General features: G+C 47.1%; 1 long non-coding RNA gene across 1 annotated transcript; it reads left to right on the top strand.

Annotated features, from left to right (window-relative positions):
- Positions 1-290: 290 nt before the first annotated feature.
- On the top strand, positions 291-10,642 carry LOC132656568 (uncharacterized). Its single transcript, XR_009594326.1, has 3 exons — positions 291-393; positions 9,894-9,977; positions 10,497-10,642. It is a non-coding gene; the product is annotated as an uncharacterized LOC132656568 (long non-coding RNA).
- Positions 10,643-23,424: the final 12,782 nt, after the last annotated feature.

The raw sequence follows: 23,424 nt of genomic DNA on the forward strand, positions 1-23,424 counted from the left end.
GTGGGTTTCTCAGAATGGCTGCCTGGCAGGCTCAGAAAGCAGGCTGGCCTTATCACAAGCTTCGTCTCCAGTTTCTGGGAACAGTCTACACTCTGAAGCTTTCTTTCCCAGGGGCTGATGCCAAGCAGGCTCAGCCTCTGTGTCTGGCAAGACTCCAGCTATTCTTCAGGGTCCTTCTCAGAATCAACAGGAAGACCAAAGTGGTCAGGCCCCAAGGACATTCAGCACGGTCCTCTGGCCACAGCTATGAAATGAACTCATGCAAGCTCCTCCCCCGCCCTGACAGGAGTGCGACTCTGCCTTACAGAGACGGAGCAGGCTCAACCAGCATCTGTGCTCCTAGTGAGGAGCTAAGTGCCAGAAAGGGTCGTCTACAGATAGGCTGTACTGCAGGTAAAGCCTGAGATTTTGTGTTCTGGGTCACTAGGCAGTCTTGAGGTAGAGTGTAGGACCTAAACCCTCTGACCTGGTCCACTGCGTGGATGGGCAGTGCTACGTGTCCTGAGGCCTAGAGGTGTGTGTGTGTGTGTGTAGGGCAGGCAGTATTGTCCTGGATATCCTCAGGAGTTGCCCCAACCACACAAGCGTTCTGGTAACTGTGACTACCTGGCCACACTCTAACTGAATGTTTGTTGGGCCAGCTTCTTTGCATGGTGTGCTTGCCTTTTCAGCTGCCCTTGGCCAAGTCTCTCACCATTGACTTTCAAGCTGATTCTCCCTAGTCCCTTCACCGCTGTCCCTCTGTAGACCTTTGTGCTAAAAGTTTCTCCCAAGATAGGTCTCGGAGTGCCTTTGAGAAGGAGACCACCCCTGGCCCTGAGCCCCTGCCTCCTAGAACAGACTGTGGGAAGCCCAGAAATGTGGGAGAAGTCTCAGGAATTCTTCATCTTTCCCTGGAGCATGAGACCTAAGAGGGCAAATTCCACAGCCCGTTTGGCGCTAAGTTTTCTCAGAATGAGTGTGGGTTACACGGATGAAGGGAGGAATGCACAAGCCAAGGGCAATCCCATGGGTCTGGGTCCCTTCGCCTTTAGCAGCTCTGTGTGGAGTTAGGACTATGCTACGGTGATGGATCCACTTGGGGTGCCTAGGCATGCTTCTGGAGAGCTTTGACAATTTAACAGGGCCTACAAAGCCTGCAGGAGGAACCGGCCTAAGAGAGGGAGCAGTTCCAAGTATGTAGCTGACTGGTTGGGTGTTCTCTGGCTCATCCCACTCTTGTCAGGGAGGGTATGGCCTCGCATGGTGTCATATGCTGGTATGGACATCTGGTGTTGGCTTCCACTGAGGCTCACAAGTAGATCTTCTCAGGGAAGCGTAGCCCTTGTGTCCTGTGTCATCTAGGGTGGAGACATCGATACACTGCAAGGGCATCTCAAAAGCATTGTGAGAGGTGGTGGGCGTGACTGGCATGTTTACCCAGGCTCCCTCACTGTGAGAGGTGGTGGGCGTGAGGTGGTGGGCGTGAGGTGGTGGGCGTGAGGTGGTGGGCGTGAGGTGGTGGGCATGACTGGCATGTTTACCCAGGCTCCCTCATCTGGGGCTATGCCTGGCCCCTCTCTAGGAGAGTAGTTTTATGGCCTGCATGTGAAATGTCTCCTATGGGCTCACATGTTTGGACACACCATGCCTAGTTGATGACGCTGATTTGGAAGGTTGTGGTTTCTGACTGGTGTCAGTGTGTATAGCCAGGCTGTGTTCTAATTCTAGGGCCTCTGGTCCCTGATCCATTAGGATGCCGAGGTTCCCTGTCTCAGGAGCTCACTGCACGAGGCAAGCTGCCACACCATAGCAATCCTGCCACAATGAACTATAAGCTCTTGAATTGTGAGTCCAGATCAGTCTTTCCTCCCTTATGTCATTCTTGTCAAGTGGCCTCTTTCAGCAATGACACTGGTAACTAATATATGTGGGTCTGCCAAGGTGGGATATGCCTGATCCCTGGCCCCTAGACAATGTGGGTGTCTCCTGCTGCTTGGTCACATGATGGGTGAATGAGGGAATCCCTGAGACTTCCAGCCTTTCCCATAGACCTCAGTGTGAGAAACTAGTTTGAAAATGTCAGTTTCTGGTGCTATTATCTTAGGTGAGACAGCAAGAAGTGGTTGGAGCACACTCACAGGTGTTCACATGCCTGTCTGGGTATGGAGCAGAGACTGGTACATGTTGGTCCTCTTCACACATATCCCCATTCAACCAGAATCCTTGAACTCTTTCTTCCCAGAGCAGAAAGCAGAGGCATTTTGAGCTCATCCCATAATACTAGTAAAGCAGGAACAGCGGCTTCCCCGTTTTAGCTGCTAGAAACTGAAGACACAGGTCTGTGATGCTGGCTCTGTGCATACTGCACATGTCAGGATCTGAAACTGAGTCCCCAGGACACACAGCAAGCCAGGTGCTGTAGCGTGTCTTTCTAGTCCCTGTGCTTTTACAGCCAGACAGGAGGTGGAGACAGGAGCTCTGGGGCTAACCAGCCTGGTATAGGCAGCAACTGAAAGGAGACTGGTCTCAAGCAAGAGCGCCCACCAGAGGTTGTTCTTGACCTCACGTGCACCTGTGTGTGCCCTCTCCCACAGCCACACTCATATCACGCACGTGGAAGATTTTTAAAAGGGAGGGAGGAAGGAAGGAAGGAAGGAAGGAAGGAAGGGAGGGAGGGAGGGAGGGAGGGAGGGAGGGAGGGAGGGAGGGAGGGAGGGCGGGCGGGAGGGAGGGAGGGGGGAAGGAAGGAAGGAAGGGAGGAAGACAGACTGGAGGTACAGAGGTCAGTGGGTTGCTGCTGGAACCTGAGCACAGTATCCTTGTGCTTCATCTGACTCTCCTCTGGTGTTGCCCAATTTTTGGTGTTGCCTTTGGTGGCTAGCATGTGGTTCTGGGATCAATCTAGAGTCCTATGTCCTTAATACCTGATGGAGATTGATGAGTCCAAGGAAATAAAAGCTGAGATGGTTTTGGTACCTTGTTTAAAGTCACACAGCAGAGTTGGAGCTGGAATTCTGTTGTTTGATGCCAGAATAGGAAAGTGTTCAGAAAAGAACCCTGGGAAGGAAATGCCGAGGAAAAGAAGAGGGATGTGACCGTGGGGATGAGACTGCAAACACGTCCTGAAAGGAAGAGTGCAGCCAAGAGCTCTATCCAGAGCCTGTGCGCTTGCATGCATGCTTCCCAGTAAGTCTGGGTGGTGATGCAGCAGGAAGGGAGGCAGAGGGAGGCAATGAGAGTCAGGGAATGGGGCAGAGGGAAGAGACAGATGGGAAACCACCCATGAAAGCCAAAAACCTCAAGTCAGATGAATATTTGTTTTCATCTCAAGTTGATAACAGGAGCAAATGCTAATGGAAACCCACAAATGGTACCTGCCAGTTCCGGTTCTTTAGCCCCTAGCAGGCAGGCTCCATTTGGCTGGCCCCATCAGGTTGAGATACCTGCCAGGAGCCTAGCTGAAGAGCCTGCTTCCACAGAAGGAGCATTGACACTGTAAGCTGGAGCTAATGGTGGAGGCTGGAAGTCCACCACTTAGGGGTCTGCAGCTCAGGGCCTCCCGTTTCCAGTCTGTGGAATAGTCACGGCCATTTCCACTCTGTGGAAATGGGGGTGAATTTTACTTCGTACCAACAGGGATTATCAGATACCTTATCTACTCTCTTTCTCCAAGCAACCATAGTTGTAGCATCAGATAGAGAAAATATGGGAAAACACAGATTTGAAGACAGGCTGAGAGATTAAAAACAAAGCAAAAAAAAAAAAAAACAAAAAAACAAAAAAACAAAAAAACAAAAAAACAAAAAAACGACAAAGCTGGTGCCACAAGCAGGTGCCACAACCGCCCACTCACCCTCCTGGAGAACATTTCTAAGATTTCCAGAAGACACTGTCACTGTGTCCTTGCTTTTACTCCTTCCCTAAGCTATTCAAGGAGTCACCTTCTGAAAGGACTATGCCATTCCGACTGCTCTATTTTCCTAATGTGCCCCTTGTCTGTGTTCCTGGGCCTTTATCATCAGGCCTGTGAACGTAGCCAGACCCCCCTCTCATGCCTATCTTTTATGTTCCTTCTGAGACCAGTCAACTAAAGCCTATCTGTGCCCACTTTGGTGTTTTATGATCTCTTTTTAGATTGGCTTTCAGCTAAAGGTCTCCCTTCCCCTCCTTTATGTTCCTCAATCATCTCTCCTATCTCTAACCTTCCACTCTGACCACCAGTGTCACCCAAACCCACATAGACCAAGCTCTTTTCCTCTAGTTGATTTGTGAGTCCCTGTTGAGTTGAGGCCATCATGCCTGTATCAGACATGGACAATACTCACTGGTCTCCTACAATTCTAGACTCTCCCACTGGAAGCTAGGACCTTGCGACTGAGTTCAGATTATAGATCAAAGTGCTGAGTGTCACTTCCTGGAGGAGGCAGTTCAGGTTGGCAGCAATCCTCCCTGAGACCTTTCTCTCCCTGCTGGAGTCACCAAGATGCGGGGGGATTCAGACAGCATAACTTCAAGGCACATCTTCTGCTAGCTGGCATCCCGAGTGACTGCATAGATCTGAGTTTCCTACCACCCGGTGTTGGCCATGTATGTGCTAGGAACAAGATGCAAACTACCCCATTCAGTCCCTGAGGTTTGGAGACTTTTCTGTTGAGGTTGCTGCATTGCTTAACATCTGCATTGTTCAACATTTTCTCTGTGTCCGACACATTCACTTCCTTCCACCTGATAATACTGAATTTGTACTGAGCACCCAGGGCAGGATCAGCAGAAAAGGCTTTTCATCCAAATGGTGACTGTCATGAGTTAGTCAGAGATGGAACCTGTAAATGAAACAACTGAAGAGGATACTGTCAGCATGTGCCCAGTGGAAATAACTCTTGAACTTGACCTCCAGATACTGTGGTCTTGTTGAGGCCAATGACCATCTTGGCAAAACCAAGATGGTGTTTCTGGAAGTTGTGCATCTTGGGGATAATCCCATTTTCTCTCAAGTTTCACCTTTGTAAAGTGACTGAATGATTTCAGAGTTCTAGGGAACTCTTAGAAACCCAAGTCTGTCCTTCTACAAAGGCCTCCAGAGTGCCAACCACCCTTACAGCTTATAAGTCTGATAGCCAGCTCTCCTGATCTCTTAAATATTTCAGGTAAAGATGGCAAATTTGTGGTGCATCAAAGAGAAGATCTATTTAGGTCCATGACCCTATGACCCTGCCTGGACACATGGCTGATCATTGTTTCTGCTTGGTTGGAGAAGACAGGCTGAAAGTGTAAAGCTCAAATAAGGAGGGATGAGAGAGCCCTACCTTCACCAAAAGAAATGTGGAATTTCCTCTGGGAGGGTTGGTCCTTTCCCAATCTCATTCTTGGTATCCTGCTTATAGCCTGATACAGAGAAATCTCTGGAAGGGCGTGAGGAGGCTGATGGTTACTGGAAAAAATGCTGTGGTATGTTCAGAATAGGTAAAGAACTACCTAGGTTTGTCTGGGCTAAGGTCCCTCAGTAGCTCCTGAGTTGGGATGAGAGGCCACTGGGAAGCAGCCTTCTGGGACTGGGGCACAGGAACGACGAAGATGAAGCTGGGCTCCTCCAGCTTCCATGTGGATGTGAGACGCCCGCAGCACATACTCTAACATATGTTAACCTTGGCGCTCTAGCCCTGCCAAGAACCTGTCACTGAGGTATTTAGCAGAGGAAACGGCTTAGGAAGCGTTCCTGTTGTACTTTGGGGCACTGTGCAACTAATGGGGCGTGTACGATGAGGAGCCGGGGGCGGGGGAGGCGAGGGGCCAGATGACCCTGCCAAAGCTTGTTTGGTCCAGCACCAGAGGAGCGGGCATTAATACTGACTGCCAGCCAAAGACCAGGTCCCTCCACTGTCAGATTGGATGAGGCCCACCTGCCAGAATGAGCACCTACTGTGTACTCAGTGCTGGCGTTGGGCCCCACCCATCTGTGTCTCCCTCTGTCTTTGCAACAGCCTACCAGGTAGGACCATCAATCAGGTTCAGACGGAAGAGGAAGCAACTCTAAGCAAAAGTGATTTTATTACAACTCTTCTGTGCCCCTCAGGTGCCGTGCAAACGCTGAGCCCATCTAGGAACTGGGAGTGGCATGGATACAGCTGCATACACCTCTCTGATCTTTGTGGTACAATCGTTTTGAGGGGCCTGAGGAAGTACCACTGGCATTAGGCCATTTGGTTTCCTCCTATGAGGAATGTATGTTGAATGGCTTCTTCCCTTCTCTACCTGTGTGGACACGCTTGCTCACACACATGCTAAGTATAAGCACACATTCACACTCATTTAAACAGCCCCATGTTTTGAACAAAGCAATTCTGCATTTGAAAGGGGAGGCAGGAAAGTGAGCCAAAAGTTCTCAGCTGCCTAATGCTGCCCTCACCACTCTCAGAGACAAGGAACTGTTTTATACCGAAAAACAAAAGCCAAAGCAGGAGACGAGGGGCCTCGGGCCTGACTAGAGTCTCTCAGGGGATGAACTGGTCCCTGTCTGTTTCTCTTAGATTTCTGTCTCCTCAGGAGTCAAGTCAGGCAAAAACACCATTCCAGCCTTTTTGCAGTACCTGCCAGTCAATGCAGTGTTGCAGAAGCCATTCAGACAAGTGCCAAGTAGGTCTGTTTTCAAGGACAAGTGCATGTCAGCTGCACAGCAAAATGTTGATGAAACTTTTCTGACGGAGATGTGAACAAATGTTTTTTCATTCCAGATAGTCCACTGATGACAGAACAAAGACATGAGTCCACATTAATCTTGCTGCATGAGCCAGTGAGTTTGTTGGGGTGCCTTTTGGACCCACGGGTGACTCAAAGCAGCTGCACTTTCTGGAAATCCATACCATCATGGCTGACAACCCAAGAAAGCTGCATTCCTGGAGTTGCCTGCTCAGTCTGGAGAGAGCTCTTCCATAACTCCGGAGATAGTTCTTGGGATTTTCTGAGTGTCCTGAGCTTTCCTACTCCTTCCAGAAAGCAAACAGTTACAAGGCACACGGTTCCATCTTCCCCTGTTAGCTCCGGTGGCAGAATGGCTTCTATTCCACAAAGGTCTGACTGTCAGAAATTCATAGGCCCTTTACCCTCAAATGTCCTTTCAACTTCACATTTGGGGAAATGGAAGCTCAGGAAAGGTAGTTCAGTGCCAGATTAGGATGTCCCAGTTCCTTCATGACACTTGGAGACTGACTGTCACGTGATAGTCTTCTGTTAATTTTGGATTCCTCTCTACTCTCTCAATCTCCCTTTCCCTTCTCTTCCCCCACCTCCCAATCTTGGTGTGTGTGCTTTTGTATGAATGTTGCTGGTGTCATGTCTCCTGTGGCACTTGTGTAGAGGCCAAAGGGCAACGTACTTTGATTCAGCCAGCCTCTCTTGTTTTCTGTTGAGCGCATGTGCTTAGATGGCATTCAGCGTCCAAAAGTCTCCTTTCTGTGCCTCATCTCTTGCCCTAGGAGAGCTGGAATTGTTGATCTGTGCACCCACATCAGGGTTCTGGGGCTCCAACTTAGATCCTCCTCATGCTTCTGCAGCAAGCACTTGAGTCACTTTTTCAGCCCTCAAATGTACTACTAAAGCTTGAGTGATGGGGGTTGTGGGACATTCGGATGCTGGCCTGATTCTCTGGTCTCTGGTGAGAGCCGCCCTCTTCCCCTCTTGAGAACACCTTGCATAGGAAGTGAGAACTCCTTGTTGTCCACCTTACTGGAATATGCCGTGCTTACACTTGACTATCACTCTGTGTGTGTGTGTGTGTGTGTGTGTGTGTGTGTGTGTAATAGAGGGAAGGTCCATAGCACTTCCTTGGGCTGACTTTCCTGGTGTCTTCCCTAGAACACCTCCAGGCTGATCTGTGTTGATATGAATAGTTCTTAGTTTTTTTATTCTACATGTCTGTGAATCCTTTGGAGCTGGAGTTACAGGCTGTTCTGAGTCACATAACGTGGGTGCTGGGAACTGAATTCAGGTCCTCCTGAAAAGCACAAAGTATTCTTAACCACTGAACAATTTCTGCAGACCCTGGCCGATTATTTTATATTTTCTTTTTAAAATTAACATGTAAAGTCACAGTTTCATAATGAAACCTATGACTCTGTGTTTGCACACGTGTGTCACTAGACTTTATTTTAATTCATATGTCTTTCCCATTCTTCTCGCCTCAACTTTTTTCCCCTTCCCAAATTAATTCCCTGACGTGAATTTTTAGCCTGTGTTTCCCATCAAGCACCATGTCCCCCATTGTCCAACACAATCTGGCTCATCACCTTACAGTGTATGGTTAAGTGGAAGGTCACCATGTAGCTACTAATCCTTAAGTGACAGCTCAGAGGAGGGTAAGCAGGGTCCTACAGGCACTAAGAAAGTCCTTTGCTGGTCTCTGCAAGGGACCCAGCAAGGACTCTTTGGGAAAGCATTACAGAAGGCCTTGAGTCCAGTGTCACCAGATAAAGGAGTAGTAGGGCCCAGAGAGCAGTTTATGCCTAGCCAGATGGTGAAGCCCATGGTATATTTGAGAAGTGGCTGCTTTACTCAGAACCTTGGTGGGGAGGAGCCAAAGAGACAGTGTAGTGACAGATGGGGCAGGTTTGCCTTTATCTTCTGAGTTGGGAATAGGTCAGCAAAGGGAGAAGGGATGATCTCAGCTGTGTGGCTAGGAAGATGGCCTCCAGGTGCCCAGCCGTGCATGGAGGTCAGCATCTAACTGAACTTAGTGGAGTCTGGAAAGACAGCGCTGGGAACATCTGCCCTGGAGTTCCAGGTTAAGGCTCAGCTACAACAGTAACCCGGGGGCAGGTGTATCGTAAGGGACTGACACGGGGTCATGGGGAGGAAGGTGTGAAAGACCAAGGACCATGTTTGGCAGAGTGTAAGGTGACCTCAACATCCTCATCCGACAGATGTGGCAGGCGGGGTATCTCGAGCCTTCCCCAGCAGGCAGCCTCAGGCGGGCAGCAGCCAGCCACTGTTTATCAGCTGAGCTGTCCTGGGAAGCTGCGGCCCAGAATATTAATACCTTTCTCAGGTTTATCTCCACCCCATCTCGCTCATTTGAAATCCCTGCTATCAGAGAAGAAAGTTAGTTTAATCCTCTGGTTCCTATCAGCCTAATTACAGTTTCAATAGACAACGGGCAGGGCTCTCAATGAGACCGGAGGACATAGGAACGCATTATGTTGGTGCTAATAATGATCTGTCTTTGTTTTATCATTTCGTGTTGTTGCTTCTCATTTTGGCTGCCTGAATTCTTAATGCCTTCGAGTGTCTCGTGGAGATTGCTTCCTCTTGCTGCCAGGCCGGGACACAGTGGCAGACTTGCATATGAAAATACTCAGCCTGCTTGCCTGCAGCTAACAAGCCAGCCGCCATTTAAATTTCAATCAGCCCCTCTGTTTGTGTGTGAGTTTCTTGGATGGATGAAATTAGCAATTTTGAAAAATTGATTAAAATTGCTGGTTTCACAGAGCCTCAAAACACCAAAATCAATCTTTAAAAAAATCCAAATTTTCATTGAACTAGTCATGTCTGCACTCTGAGAAGCTGTGAATGTGTCTGGTGCAAAGAGGGTCCCAGGGTCTGGGTGGACTGGGGACCATTTTTGGCTCTTGATCAACCCTGCATGACCTGCAGTGTTTGCATTTCTCTCTCTCTCTCTCTCTCTCTCTCTCTCTCTCTCTTATGTTGTAGAATAAAGGGGCTTGACTGGATAAGTTGTTTCTAGAAAGCTCTTCTCCAGTCTTGGCATCATCTAATTACGTGTTCTAAATCAAGTTAAAAAAAATGAATGGCTCTTTGCAGGTGGAACCCATGTTCAGACCAGGGTAGAGATGGCAACAACAGAGGCTACAGAGCTCATATTATAGTACTGAACTCAGGCCTTTATTTGTTGTTTACAGCCAGTGTGTCCCCTCGGGAAGGCTTTGAGAAAATCCACTGATCTCCATTTTCAGATGTAGACATGTATCCTTCCCTGAATCCAGGTGAGTTTTAGCAGCTGTTACTGTTCTGAGCTGCCCGGAAGAGGGCTCTCTGAGAGTCTGCAGTGGCATTGGGGTGTCATGAGTGGTGAGTGTGTGTGGCATCCTGGCTCTGAGTGTGGCGGTGAATATGGGGGCACCTTGGGTTCTCTCTCCTCTGTGAGCTCTGAGCTATAATCTTGCGAGCTGTGTTCAGCTGTAGCAGAGCTGAGCGAGAGGAGAGAAATCACAAGAGGCAGAGATGTCTTGTGCTCTGCATACCACAGAGACCTGCTCACAGGCACACACCTGTGGTTCTGAGCGTGGGCTACGCACAGTGAAGTTCTCCTTAGTGTTGGTGTAGAGAAAATGAAAACTCTGTCTGTGGTATGGACAGGATTGCAATCTCTCCCTCTTCTGGCCACTTTCATATGTCCCCAAGGAGAAGAATGCAGGCTGCTCATCTCCAGGAACAAGGCAACCCTGTTCCTTTCCCTTCAGTGTGAGTGAGATGACTGTCATAGCCATTTCTGTCTTTCACAGGCCCCGAAGGCACAGCTGCCAACAGCCCTTAATCACAAGAATCCTCACAGATGTACCTTAGAGAACTGGAGCCAGTTCCAGAAGCCCTGGCTTTCTCAGCATGCTGGAAGTACAAATTTGAGCAAGACCCCTGCCCTCTGGTGTAGGGCCAGATGGCCAGCAGGCCTGTGGTCAAAGCTCTGTTCACAGTTGCACGCATAAGTCAGTAGGAAAGGGCAGAAGTATTATGGGAAAAGCATGCTTTCCAGATCTAGAACTGAATACCAGCTCTATTACCTATGTCGGTGGCCCTGGGAAGTCACTTAAGTCAGCTGGCTTTTGGTCTTATTTGTTGTCAGACAAGGATGCCCATTCCTCATTCGGGTCCAGATCGTCTTGAAGTAGCATGTGTGGTATGTGACGCCTAGAATAGAAGCAAGTGCTCAACCAGCAGCAGCTTCTGCTTCTAACAGAGGAAACACAGGGTACCCCAAGCCTTTATGGCAGCACCCTCAAATCAGGGATTCCATGCTGTCTAAACTACCTTGCACTATGCACAACTCACAAATGGTTGAGAAAATGAACATACACTCACTCTACGGGGGTGATGCTGTGTTTCCTTTAAAACTCAAAGGCAAGTGCATGTGAATCATTCCCAGAGGCCCCAGGGCAGACAGCAGATTGGAGGAAGAAAAGATTCCACAAACTGACCTGGTTTGAAGGGAGACATCTTTGTCAAACTCAGTGTGTGTCTACGCTACCACCCAGGCAGAGTGCGGGGTTGGAGACTTCACCGACCCTCATATTGGTTGGCACTTTTTGTCTGCTAGGGAATGAAACCCGATTTCCCCTCGCTCAAGCTTGAAGGAGTGTCTCCCTCTCAGGGCAGGGGCCAGCCATGGTTGGCCTCAGGTGCCAAGTGCCACCTTGGCTTCCTTTTGCTCTGTGGACTTTCTTATTAAGCTGTCCCCATACCAGGACAGAAATGGACTTTTGCAGCTCTAGGTTTGCTCTGTCCCAGCTGGATGGCTTTGGACAAGCCCTGACCCAGAGTCATTTGTGATTTCCCCAATAAGTATCTATTTTCTGCAGACAGAGAGGTTGATTGCTACAGCTGATGTCCTTGGCTACCACAGGCAGAGAGCAAGGTCAGGTGTGGATGGCCCTCCAGGAAGGGGGACCAGAGGCTACGTGTAAAGCAATGAAAATCCAGCCCACAGGTCCTGAGGCTCCTTCCGGAAGAGCTGAAGGTGCCTCCTTGTCTCCCTTGACACTTTTCACTTTCAAATACTTTGTTTTCCAGGTCAACTGCTTTAGATTGTTGAAAACATGGTGATTGAAATAACGGGACAAATTTGGACATTATCCTCATTCAAGGCCAGCCTCCCCAAAATGAATGTTGAGAAGAGATTTAGGGAAATGATATGTTTACTTGGCAGTGGTCCCAGGAAGAGCAACCATTACCAAAGGAGGGGCGTTATGGCTATGGAGGGGAGCAGTAAGGAAGAAAGCTGACTCTAGGTACACTAACAAGTGGATCTCCCCTGGGGGAACGTGGAATTCAGTCACACTAGGCTCTCTTGGTGATAGAAGAGGGTATATTCAACAGGGTTCTCCAAGGGAAAGCTAGAGGGCTTACCAGCCAACTCTGTTTCCTGTTGGTTGAAGATTCCTTTGTGGTTGAGGGCCACCTTCTCTGCTTTGCTGTGCCCCATAGAGAAGAGAACGTGACATCACAGGACTAACTCTGATGGAAAGGTAATTCTGTGAGGGGGAAGCGTGAGTGTGCAGGAGTGCTACCCACTCAGCTGAAGCTGATGTCCATTGAAGATGGTCAGGAGAGGCCAGAGGGATGGCAGCAGCTTCTGTTACACAGAATGACTAGACACTGGAGCAGGAGGTGGAGAGACAGCCGAGTTCAACCCATAGCACCCACATAAAAAAAAGCTGGGTACCACAGCACACATCTTTAATTCAGCCCTGTAGAGGCAGAAATGGGAGGATCCCTGGGGCTCACTGTTCACCCAATCTAGCCAAATCAGGAGCTCCAGATTCGGTAAGAGACCCTACCTCAAGACAGATAGATAGATAGATAGATAGATAGATAGATAGATAGTTGATAAAAATTTTAAATGGAGCAACTGAAGAAGACATTGGGCATTGACTTCTGGTTTCCATGCATACACACACACACACACACACACACACACATGCCTGGAAACTGAATGTTAAGAAAATATTCATGGTTTTTATATTCCTTAATGACACTGTGATTATATGGGCTCATGCATTTTAGAAATCCTTTCTGAAGAATTTGAGAGCAAAATGTCATAGTGTCTACAATATGCTTTAAAATATTTCAGGAAAAAAATTGATGAAGTCAGGAGCACAAAATGAGAGAGGTTGTTAAGTCTACATGACAGATATATGGGTGTTAATTATACCATGTCTGCCTTTCAGTGGATCTCAGAACGGTCGTGATAAAAAGAGAAACCAAGGGAGCCCTGTTTATGTTTGGTGGGTGGGAAACGAGAGGTACTTTTCCCGGTCCTGAAGTTTAACACAGTGACTGGGGCTCCTGCCTCTGACCTTGCTCTGAGGGTGTCCTGTGACCTTCAGGAGGTCCCTGGTCCCAGTGTCTGCCTATATAAAAGGCAGAAGGTTGTTCTGGGATCTGCCACACTCTGAGAGTCGCCAAACAGCCCACATGAAGATCTTCACATTTCCCACCTCATGGTCTTTCTCAGAGTCCCAGGTGAAGGCACGTAGGCCCCTTGTGAGATGCTCAAAGACTTCCCTTTACCTTACTTGCCCCATGCCCAAATTCAACACGAGGCTACCAAATGCAGTGAAGAATTTGTGGGCTGGTACAAGCCAGTTCCAGCCAACACTGGTAGTGTGGTGTATTTAGTGAGAATTCTGGGTGCACAGAAAACAGTTGAGTTTTGTTGTTGCTGAATGGGGTGTTCACAATGGCCTATTGCATTAAGCTTAATAGGGCAGCTCAAGTCTTCAATCTCCCTGTGGACTTGGAAAATGGCTCTGGCAGGGGTCAAATTTTGCCACATTTTCTTTCTGGTTGACTTTGGGTTAGTAGTAGCAGTGTGGGTGGTTCACATCCTGGGGAGAAGAGCCCATTTGTCAGGAAAGACAAATGAATATTTATCCTTATGGCACTGAGGAATTTTCTTAATTTAAAAACTTATTACAAAAAATTGGGAATAAAAACATCACACAGTAAAATTAGTCAGACCCAAAGTCTGCACCCGGTGAACTTCCGTACAGTTCTTCCATGCGTCCTGAGGGCACCACACTTAGTCAGGAAGGCTAAATAGTATCCCTGTTTTGTAAATTCTGTTGAGATAATCAGATCATTTTCCTCATGACTGAATAGTAAACTAAGTTTTCATTCCCAGAGAAATCACAGTGGGTCATGTTGTTTTCTAGATTCTGCATATTGTTGCTTTGATTTTGAGGCAGCCAGGAAAGTCAAGGCAGAAACCTCGAGCTGCTAGTCACAACAGAGACAAATGAATGCATGCATGTTTTCCTGTGCCCAGCTTCCTCGATACACGCATGCAGTCCATGATCTCCTGCCTAAGGAGTGGTTTCACCCACAGCGCAGTGTCTTCACGCATCACTTAATATGTAATCGTGAAATCCCCCACAGACGTGTCCATAGTCAGCCTTTTCCGGACAGTCCCTTGTGAAGATTCTTTTCCTAGGTGAATCCTAGGCTGTGTCAAACTAACAATTAAAACTATCAGACCTTTGAGCCCATGTGTCCTTAAAATAAATATTTTGTAACAAAGAGGTGTGGATGCTCACACCTTTGATCTCAGGACCTGGGAGGCTGAGGTAGGAAGAGTGCTATGAACTTGAGGCTATTTTGTGCTACAAAGAGTCTTTCTCAAATCAGCAAAAACAAAGTATCTATTCTATAGAAAGCATATAATTGGCTCTTACTTTTCCCTACATTTTAAATTTAAGATTTAAGCAATTTTATTTAATTATATGTAGGTTGGGTTCAAATATACTATCTTGCTAATCATTTTCTATTTTTTTATTCTTCTATTTTTATTTCCTTATTTTATATTAGTTGGGTATATTTAGGATTCTGTCCCATGTTCTGTATAAGCTTATTAGCTATGCCTTCAGGATTTGTAATAATATATGCATATTTATTTTTTTCTAGTCTATTTCCTCTAATCTTGTGCTAGTTTCTATATGATGTAAAATTTTACAAGGATATAATCCTTTCTTCATTCTTTTCCTTTATGCTATTATTGTCATGACAATGTATTCTCTCTCTTTCTCTCTCTCTCCCTGCACACCCCCACACCCACACGTATATTTCAACTACTCTTTTAGAAAATGTGACTTTAAAATACTCAAAGTTAAAAAAAAAAAACATTTGCAAATTTAGCTTTTCTGGTACTCTTCATTCATGGTTGGACTAAAAAAGTAGCTAAGGTAGGTATATCACTGACAGATTTCCTGCTTTTCCTCCACTCTTCTCCCGCTCTCTCCCTCTTTCTGTTCTTTTGGCCGCCATGCTTACTGCCCTACAGTTCCTCCACCGCAGCCCAGCGTCACTGCAGCGCCACAGTGCCAGACTAGAACCTCTGACCACGTGAGCCCAGATGAAGCTTTCCTCCTTCAAATAAGTTATGTCAGATATTTTTGTCACAGCAACAGAATCCGGCCAACACACTGGTACTTAGCTGACGTCTGAGCTGGGGCGGGCAGTGTTTTGGGCCGGGGTGCTCCACCTGCGGGATGTGATAGATGGTGTCAGACGTAAGCCACAGGACCCTCGGCTGGTGTCCTCTGGAGAGCAGTTGTGAGTGAAGAGACTGCCCTGTTCTGGGAGAAAACAAAGTTCTGTGTTGCGTATGGGAGTGGAGAGGAACAACTCCCTCCTTCAGAATAAAGGTCCCAGCTAACACTTCCCTACATGTCCATGAGGCTCTTTAATTGTCTTTTAAAAACAGCTTCTATGTGAATAGTCTCTCTGTCCAATTTTGCTTATGTTTTCTTCGTGTAGTGTCTAATCCGCTTTGAAGCTTGTCTAGTGTGTTTTTCATTTTATATGTTGTAATTCTGGGCTCTAGAAGCTCCAGCCCCTCTCCTAGTCTTTTCTCTCTTTGGGGTGCTTATAGTTTCCTCAAGCCTTGAAAATATTTATGATATTTATAATAGTTGTTTTAAAATCCTTTTTATGCTAATTACATCCCTTCTGTGGATTCTGAGTTTGGCTCTCTAAGTTTATTTGATTGAAATGTCTTGGGTTACATTTTCCTGTTTCTTTAAAATATTGTTTTGCATATTTTAATATCTTTCCTTGGGTGCTTTGCATCAAGTTGGTGTGGCTGGGTGTATGGTTTTGGTTTTCCTTCATAGATTGTGCTGTGTCGCATGCTGGCAATCAACTGGTTTACGATTAAGTGGCCTCTTGATTTTGAATCTGGGTTCTAAGATTTTTTTTTTTATTTTTGGCTCTGAACTAGCCTTTCTGTGACTTAGCTCTGCTATAGCGGGGTCTCCCAGAATACCCACAGGGACCCACAGGGGCCCACAGGAGCTAGCCACTCTTTCAGTGGGAAAGCGACAAGTTTCTCTCAATACTCTTGAGTCCCAGTGTCGGTTCAACCTCAGGCTCCCTGATAGTCCTCCTCTCTCTGGAAGCCATTCTCTCCTTGGTGTGATGGGTCATTTCACTGATGGAATACCGCCATGCACACACACAGCTTCAGACTTAGAAAGACCGTGGCCCGGTGCAGGCTTTGTGCACTTTCTCAGCACGGCTTCTTTCTTCCTGGCCCTCTGTCTCACACATCCCAGCATTTCTCTCACTCGACCGTGTGGGCTCCAGAGAGTGAATGCAGATCACTGGGTTTGCTGGCAAATGCCTTTACCCACTGACCCAGCCCATCAGCCAGGCAAAGGGAAGTTAGGGTCATGAGTCAGCCGATCTAATAGAGAGAGGCACTGATGACCAGTAAAACCCAAAGTAATAGAAATGATCTTTAATAGTCGGCACAGGATGACAGTAGAGAACATTACAGGTGTGGCAATGTGGGAGGAGGGTAGCTGGGCTCCACTGGCTCAGGGGACAGAAAAGGAGAACTATGATCTAGTCAAAACAGAATCTGGGACAGCCAAGGAAATGGATTCTCCTCTGGTTTCTGGAAAAACGCAGGCCCACTGACATGCTTCATTTCAGTGAGTTAGCAGGGAGCTAACTTCCAGTCTATACGGTAACACATTTATGTCTAAGTGTGGCCGTGCTAAGAAGCCAAAACAGGCTGGAGAGCTGTTTGGGTCCGAACTAATGTCATGACTGTAAGGAGACAATCATCAGTGTGCTTTTGAGAAAAAGTCCAACACTTCAGATGTAATTGATCAAAGCTGAGGCGCTAGGAATTCAGAAATATTTCTAGGTATTCTAATGTGCATTCAGGGTTGAAAAGCACTGATCTTATCCCATCCTTCTAATATATAACTGAGGGGGGTTGGGCTGTAGCTCAGTGGTGGGGTGCTTTTCTAGTATGTCTGAGGTCCTGGGTTCAAGCCCCAGAAAGAAAGAGCTTCTAAACGAATTTGTGCAGAGGTCGTCAGGTTAAAGGATGTTTGGAGGCAGATGCTGGTTGAGACTTGACTCATTCTAAACCTAGCAAAGCTAGGAACTTCAGCATGTGTATTTTCCCAAGGTGGAGTTCTTGGCATCCAGATGTTTGCAGATGTGACAAGTCTGAAATTGACTGTAGTTCTAAAACCTCACAGCTTTGGAACATAGTAGCCAAAACTGGCCATTAGCTGCACAGATTGGATCCCCGCATTGCCCACGTGGCTTCAGTCAGCCTTATTACCCAGAAGTGCCACTTACAGACCAGGATGAAGCATTGATTGGTTTTGATCACGATGATGGGAATTCTGGTAGCTCTTGGACTTCTGTACTCCTGAGAACCCCAGGGAACATCCTGCTGATGCTTATATCAATTCACCCCTGGTCTACCGTGGCCAGGCATCCTTGCTGGATTCCAAATAGTTCAGGCACTTTTTAAAGTGGTGCTTTCCCAGAATAGGCAAACTTTGCCCAAGCCTTAATGTCAGAGGCATCCTAGGATTTATCAATTTATGTTGAAAATTCAGGAATTTGGGATTTTTTTTTTGGTTAGAAATGATTTGAAGATGTCCTTTTTTTCTCTTTCCCTTTCTTTCCTCTCCCATCCCTTTCCCATCACTTCTAAAGTAAGCCCTAGACAAACCCCACCCACGCAGAGAGGACCCTGCCTGTGAAGCAGGTACTAGGTAATATGGGTCAGTTCCTCCTCTGGGCTCTTTCCTGTCTTGCGATTTTTCTCATTCCCCAGCGCATGTGATCCTGCTTGCTATCCTGTTGGTATGCCATCCCATAAAGCCTGCACCTTTTCCTGGGCAGAAGACCTTCTCCATGCCTACTTCCACAGCACTTTTGCTTGAGCCTCCACTTATTTGTCTTTGAGTGACCCTAGCCAAATGCTTTTGGGTACTGAGGGAAGGATGCATGGAATGAAGACAAAATCATGGGTGGATTATAGAGTATGTGTTAAAAAAAAGAGAGAGGCAGCAAATACCTATATTTACACAAGGATCACTGAGCGATTAACAGGCACAGAGAGATTAATATTAGCAGTCTAGAACCTTAATTTTACCACATAATCAAGGTCCAGCTCTGCATTTGCTTAGGTACGGTGGCCTCTGCTGTACCTCCTGTCTTTCAGCTTTGGATGCTGATCTGACCTCAGCCACGGGGTAAAGGTGACATCGACGGGTGTCTCTTAAGAAGATGATCATTATAGCATTTTGTCTTCTAAAAGCCATTTACAATAATAAATCTGTTGGGATAGATGCTCTGAAATCATTCAGGTCCCATTTCTCAACAAACTTTCGCCCACTAGCCTTAAACTCAGCTATAATCTATAAGCCATAATCATCACTTTGCCATCACAGAAGTGACTTACTCCCAGCACTGGTTGCAAATCTTCTCTAAGAATGAGCGGCCATGTTCATTTGCTTGCTTCTAACTATGACCTTTTATTTTATCTTATGAGTTACACTTTGATACTCTTCGGTATGTATTTGTTGCTCAAATTGTACCAGCCTTAGCCTTAGGGCAACTTCTTCAGTGTGCTTTCTCTAGCCTTCCTTAGGTGGGACAGCAGTGACAGGATATGTTGAGACCTGGAGCCCAGGGCACATAGTGGAAATTGGTGGCAGGAATTGCTTCTGAACAGCTAAGACCAGGGTAGAGGCAGGGATGAGGAAGAGGGAGAAGAGTGGGAACAGGAGAGGCTGTGTTGCCCCGTGCCTTCATCTCTAAGACCCACACAAGTCTGGTGTCCCAACTTCGGATCCTTGCCTTGTCTGGCTCCTGACTATAGAATTGTGGGTTCAGGGATCAGACCAGCCAGGGCACAGGGAGGTTTGTTTTTTTCTACAGAAGCTGAGGGAACAGGAGACTTTGAAGCAATCTCTCTAAGAAGTCCATTGTGGATTTTCACTCTTTCAACCCATCTAAAAGGGGGATTCCCTGTACTAAAATTCCAGCTTGGCTCAGTGATGACCTCCAGCCCTCTTCTGACTCAGAAATGTGGTACCTCTGGGGTAGGTGGAGATATTTTCTGAGCACCTTCCTGTAGGCCTGGGTACAGGGTGACATGCCATCCTAAGCCACCTCGGCAAAGGCTAGGAAGTTAGAAGCAGAGCTTAGGAAACTCATATAGGTTTGGTGCTGATGGTAAATCCTATGAGAATCAGAGGTTATGTTAATAGAGGCACAGTAGTCAGAACATGGAGGTGACAGTCCCACATGAAGAGGGCAGCCTGTAGCACTTCGCCTAACATCTAAACTCTTTTATTCCTGGCTGTCTGCACAAACACTAGGCCCATGCTGTACATAGCTCACTTGACAGAGAAACGTTTCTTTGGTTTTTTAATCCTGGAAGCACCAGGGTGGAGAACGGATGGTAGGAAAGAGACTGAGAAGTTAGCCCAGCCTTTTCTAGCCTTTTCTAATCCAGATGCTGTTTGAGTCAGAATAAAGTTAGGGTCTCCACAGACTCGGTGCACACCACTGAGAATATCACAAAGCAAGAACACACGTACCACAGCTAGTCGACAGAGCATCGTTGTGTAGTGAGCCTGGTTCCAATATGGTCAGAGCTCTCATGCTCATCCACAGCTGGGAAGATTCAGCTCCTACAACGCTCTTCTAATAAAGCACTGGACAGCTCGCATCGCTTACTGGACACCTTACCTCCCAAATGGTGGCAACCCAGCACCACAGACTGTAGGTCATTTTCCACTGTGATCGTGTTGGCTAATGGACTATCACTGCCCAAGAATCACCAGCCTGGATCTCATTTCACAGCCTGCATCTCTTCCCCCAGGCCATGCCACTTTCAAGCCATGGTAAAATTGACAACTCCTAAGTGACCATCTTACCTTGGGGACAGCCTGTGTGGCTCTATGTATTTAATCCTTGCAGGTGGGTGAGGCAGGGTTTGAGCCACAGTTGTAGATGCTATGAGTAGGCCTGGGTAAGGGGCCTGAAGAAAAGGCATTTTTCCCTCCTGAGCCCTGCTCTGCCCTGGTGTCACTTAGCCCCCGCAGTGGGCACCCACCTTGGTACCTCCCTATGTCCTGTGACCTCGTGGGTCATAGACAATAATAACTGTCCAGTAGTTAGGCAGAGCAGCATGTGGCTGCCAGTGCTTGCACCTACGCCTGCCTATGTCTGCATGTGGCTGGCCTGCAGTGTGCAGACAGCCAGGGTACTTGAGTCACACTCTTGTCTGGATTTGGCTTCATATGTCTTTTCCGGACAGGCCTAGAGAGAGCACAGCACACAGATGGCCATGTGCTGGCCCTTTCCACATGGCCCTGTAGCTCCCAGCTGCTCCCCTCCAACCCTTTCTGCTTCAGCAGTTCCATGGACCCTGCAAAGCAATGAGAGCAGACATTGGCTGTGGGAGCCTGGGAAGCATAGGAGTTGAAACTGGTTACGTCATCCTTAATCAGAAATCCGTGTCAGAGAACTCACGTCTGTGTGTCCCAGTGCTGAGGACTTCAGGACAGGGTCAAAAACGGGACAACTGGATGCTTCTCCTAGTGGAGGAAGTCCATGCATGAGACAACCTCCAGGGCTCAGCTCATTCTTTCCCCAGGATTCATGCAGGTGCAAATCTCAGCCTGTGAATCCATGAATTCGTTCATGTGTCCATCTATCTGTCTTTCCATCCATCCCACCAACTTTATTGGTATTTATGGCATTATGGCATGCTAGAATTTATCATAAGGTGTAACAATGACACTGAGATAAATAAGAATCACGGGCCTTGGTTGGTACCAACTTACTTCTCCAGCTTAGTATAAAATGAAGGCAGTTCCTTTAAAGATGCTGTCCTGACCCTATGGAGTTTCTGGGGAAGGCAAGAGGTAATACCCAGAGAGAGAGACTTGACCAGGGCGCCAAGTCTGGTGCCTACATTCTCTGTGCCTTGGTAGAATCACCTGATTTAATGAGTAAATACAATGTGTTGAGGATAAGCGTGTCCTGTCGCAATGTTGGGAATCTATGAATACAAATAAAATAGGGTGAGAGAGGAATACTAGGATAGATGCAGTGGAGACTGAGGGGGTGGGCTAGAGGGAAGAATAAGGTAAGGAATAGCAACAGTAAAAACTTTTGGAAAAAGCCACGTGGAAAGCCAATACTGTAAAAGCTTCTTAAAATACATACACATGCACATACATGCACATACACACACATATAATGCACATGTGCAGGAGGAGTTTGAATGGAGTTAGACTGTAAGGAAGGGGCACGATGCCTCTCCCAGATACCACAGTCTGTCAACAGTTAAAAGCCCAGTGCCAGGTATAGGCACTTTTTGAGTTGTTGGTCAGTGGGGTATCATAGAACCTCTCAATATTATAGTCGATTTCTATTGCTCTTGGCTGCCCTCAAGAACCTGCTTGTAAGTCCCTGTTGCTAAAGACATCACATACTTGAGTCATAAGATGAGGAGAAAGCAAGGTGGTCCTAGAAATTTCATCCCTACTGTGTGGATTTCGTAGCACTAGAAGATTCTCTGCATGCTACCGAAGGGAAGTGTAATCAGTCATCTTCCTCAGCTGTGAATTATAGATGCCATGACTGGGCTGGCAAGATAGCCCTACTGGTGAAGTAGTGGCGCAAATGTTACTGAAGCAACAAATCACTTTCTGATTGGATTTAAGTCCTACTCTATGAGACAGAACTTCTGTCTGGCGACCTAGTTTGGTTTCTGTTGCTATGATCAAACAGTGACCGAAAGCAAATTGGGGGAGGAAAGCTTTTCTTTGGCTTGCAGGTTATAAAGCATCACTGAGTGAAACCAAGTCAGGAACTCAGGGCAGGAAACTGAGGGAGAGAACTAAAGCAGAAACTACAGAGGAAACCAGGTCCACCTGCCAAGGGATGACACTGCCCGCCATAGGCTCCCACACCAATCGTCAATTGAGAAAGTGCCCCATAGATATGTCTACAGGACAATCCGATGGAAGCTTCTTCAACCGGGATTTCCTCTTCCCAGGTATGTCTAGGTTTATATCAGGTTGACATAAACTAACTATGACTCCTTAACTGGGCCGAAACCCCTGCCTGCCTAGGTCGTAGACCCTAAGGAAGAAGCTACACTGTTGCTCTGTTAAATGGACTCAGTAGTAAATGGCCCCTATGGTTTTTTATTTATATCCATACATTAGCGCATCACTCACAGGAGAGGTTTCTTTTACAGTAGAGGGGAATTAATGCCAAGATCCACAGCTGGCTGTTATGCAGTGAATAGAAGATGCAGTCCTCAGCTCGAGACAGAACATCTGCATCAGAACCTTTCGCCCTGAGCTTCAGGGATCATCACAGAAAAGGGTGTGAAACATTTTTAAGAACCAGAGTGAGTAGATGTCTGCCGTAAAACAGTATCTGTTTGCTTTGACAGCACCACTGCCCATAAGAACCCCCAGCAGTTGGCTCTGCATGCCTAAGACCTCTGCAAGATGAAGCCAGCCAAAATCCCAGCGTGGACTGGGGAGGGACACATGGAGTTCCACTGCTGTTAGAAGTGCTTTGGCAATCGATGTCTGCTGAGGAAGGGGGAGTCAGTTTTCTTCAGAGATATAGTTCTTGAGAGGCTAAGTAGACTGTCCTACACATAAGCACATACAAGCAACACTAAGAGGACTCACAGTGCTGAAAGACAGAAAAAGAACATACAAAAGTTGAGAGGGAAAGGCGGAGGGGGCTAGGGTACAAATGGAAGGGAAGGGAATAAGAGGTGGATTTGACCAAACACATGATATAGATGGACAAAAGTCCCAAACCAAATTAAACAAACAAAAAGTTGATGATGTCAACAAATGAAAAATCTTCTTAAAAAAAAAAAACAAAACTGGTGCTGGAGAAATGGGTGAGCAGTCAAGAGTACTGGCTGCTCTTCCCAGCAACCACATGGTGGCTCACAACCATCTATAATGGGATCTGATGCCCTCTTCTGTCATGCAGGCACACATTCAAACAGAGCACTCATGCACATGAATAAATCCTTTTTAAAAATACTAAAATTTATTGGTTCTTTCCCTGAAATTAGAACCAGCCTGGGCTTCCCATGAGCTACATGGCCTTCTTCCACCCTAGACACATGGGTATCAGATCCTCTCTCAGCTACATCAGTGCCATGAAAGCCAGAAATGGGGACAAGGGTTGGAAATTGGGACCCTGCCATCTCGCTGTGGGCACATCTGTCTGTTCATGCTCATCTCCAGCTCAGTGTCTTCTGTTAGGCAGCCAGGAACCTCCAGAGTCTGAGAGGAAAAGCTGACGATCAAGGAGTCAGACCTGTTCTCCTGATCGTTCCTGCGCCTC

The sequence above is a fragment of the Meriones unguiculatus genome, chromosome 9, assembly GCF_030254825.1.
Source record: "Meriones unguiculatus strain TT.TT164.6M chromosome 9, Bangor_MerUng_6.1, whole genome shotgun sequence".
Classification (NCBI taxonomy): Eukaryota; Metazoa; Chordata; class Mammalia; order Rodentia; family Muridae; genus Meriones; species Meriones unguiculatus.